The sequence below is a fragment of the Pelmatolapia mariae genome, linkage group LG3_W, assembly GCF_036321145.2.
Source record: "Pelmatolapia mariae isolate MD_Pm_ZW linkage group LG3_W, Pm_UMD_F_2, whole genome shotgun sequence".
NCBI lineage: Eukaryota > Metazoa > Chordata > Actinopteri > Cichliformes > Cichlidae > Pelmatolapia > Pelmatolapia mariae.
In genome coordinates, this window is record NC_086229.1 from 56,908,388 (window position 1) to 56,910,814 (window position 2,427).

At 38.4% G+C, this 2,427-nt stretch overlaps 1 long non-coding RNA gene across 1 annotated transcript; it reads left to right on the plus strand.

Annotated features, from left to right (window-relative positions):
* Positions 1-1,125: 1,125 nt before the first annotated feature.
* Positions 1,126-2,427, plus strand: LOC134617299 (uncharacterized). Its single transcript, XR_010091510.1, has 3 exons — positions 1,126-1,215; positions 1,370-1,575; positions 2,307-2,427. It is a non-coding gene; the product is annotated as an uncharacterized LOC134617299 (long non-coding RNA).

The following is a 2,427-nucleotide window of genomic DNA, read 5'->3' on the forward strand; positions in this document are numbered from 1 at the left end:
TATGACTACTGGGACAGGCTCTGGCTCTGTAATAGAAAGTTTCTATTATTCTCATTTAAAGTATTTAAGTGCTTATGCATATGCTTAGTTGTGATACTGTTATAGACTGTTCAGTGAAAGTTTCTAAAACTAGATGAACTTACTTCAGCATCAGCAGTTTGAGAAAACAACTCCCTTTACAGGTGCTGATAAGGCCGAGGGCACAAAACAGCGTAACCATTGATCCGTTAGGTTTCATAGCGAGGCGCGTGAAGTGTGGTAGGATCAGTTTGTAACTTCCTCCCTCTTCCTTGGAATGCATAAAGGAGTGGGAGCACGACTTCTGTGGCAGAGCTGACATGACTGTGAACTGTGATGTTTGATGTGTGTTGGCTCTCCTGCGCGCAGTAATAAATAGCTTGATCACAGCTCTTTCTGTGTTGCAGACTTTATTTACAAACCTCCACGATACCCCCCACCCTCCCACTGTGAACATGAATTGAATATTCAGAAGAAAATGAATGGATAGACTGACATTTGTTTAAATAGTTCTAGAAATCTGAGCTGTTGGTGTGGTAATAATATTAGAGCTGGCAATCTTTCTTACTGAATCTCTACTGTGAGTCATGTTACCTGAGATTAACTCTATGTTTACCTGACAGCCTGGACAAATGTGCTGTGTGAAGGATGTAAATCAAATCAGATCTTAACTGCTTACATTTAAGGAGCCTGTTCATATTTAATTGTAATATGAACCATTTTTGATTGCTGATTCTAAGACAGTCTTTGTGGAAATCCTGTTTGGCTTTTTGTCATTTTAATTCTCTTTTCCATTTTCCAGAACAGTTCTCCACAGTTGCTGTACACATGGGTCAGTGGGACCAAGCAGCACTCTGCTAATGTGTGGACTCTGACCAGCAACATCCAGCAAGACCCAGACAGTGTTTTCTATCTCCCAGCTGGAGGTTTTTGTTTGTCTGTGACTGGAGAGTCAGATTTTTGTTGAAGCTGGAGGAACAGAGAGGTAAGTCAGTTTGTAGAGATCCCTCCGACCCTGGCTTTTATGTGCTAGATTTCTTATCTGAAACAGTAACATTACACTGACTGCTGCTTATACCACAGGTTAATACACGCTACTGGTCCCTGATGGGAGAATCATCACCTCTGCCAACAAAGAAGCCTGGTGGATATTTGTTTACAGTCTGATGATGGGACATCATGCTCTGCATCTTCAAAGTTTGTCTCTTGATTATTATTCATGCACAGTAATGTAAAGCATGCTCACATCTAGTATAACTGGACCAACCTGGTGCTCTTCATTTATGGAGGCTGTTGAGTCTGAATGTTGGATGTTGTGTATCTCTTGTTCTCTGGGCTTTGTTGTCCTCAGTCTTTTTGCAGGATCAGAAAACAAAACCAGGATGACCATAAATGTTTCTTCTCCAGTTGGATGATGATAAGACCGTGACACGGGATGCCACCTTTAGTCTTGTGATGAAGCAAAGCTCAGGACGAAGTGTGATTAAATGGTACCCACATGTGTGCTGCTGAGAAGGATGTACAGGGGCACCTGCAGCCAAATCCAAGCCTCCTCAGGTTAGTTGTAGTTGCAGAATGCTATAGGACTGAGACAGCTGAGGCATCAAATGTTTGATTAAACAGATGAAAAAGTTTCTTCCCTATAATTATCACTTTTTGAAATCTTTAGCAACTTCAAGTCTGTCAGCGTGCTGAGGTCACAGAAACATGATAAGAAGCTTCAGACTTCAGAGTGTTGTTTACAGTTTTCTGTCATCAATTATCTCCCCTGAAGTTTATCACTATTAGACAAGCAGTAAGTCCACAATACTGTAATGATGATTCTGACTTTGGTCACGGTTGCATAATATTTTAATAATATACAATTATTTTTTTAATTCATATTTTTTCTGTTAATCAAAAATTTACTTTGTGAAATTTGTATTTGAGAATGCAGAATGTGACAATATATTTTTGTTCAATATTTAATTTCTTTCAGTTGAAATTGTTAAATGAAAAAAAAAAAAAAAAAAAAAAAAATATATATATATATATATATATATATATATATAATTCTAATTTATCAAAAATATATATACATATATCTGTATTAGTTTGAATACATTAATTTGACACCTGTATTGAAAATACCATATTGTATTCATACAGAATCAGTTTGGTATCATTGTTTGTCTGATTGCTGAAACTAAGAGCAAGTTTGATCTGTTTAGATCTAAAGTATCCAAAGTTGAGCTCTAATGTTTCTTCACCCTTGTGTGTGTGATATGTGATTTCCTACATGCTGGCAGAGCAGAGCGGCAGTTTGTGCCCACAGATGGTGACGGTGTGGAGAGACGGTGGTGTTTCCTCAGAACAACAAGCAGAGTCACCAAGGGCACGAGTCCATCTCACCACCTTGACTTGCTGACT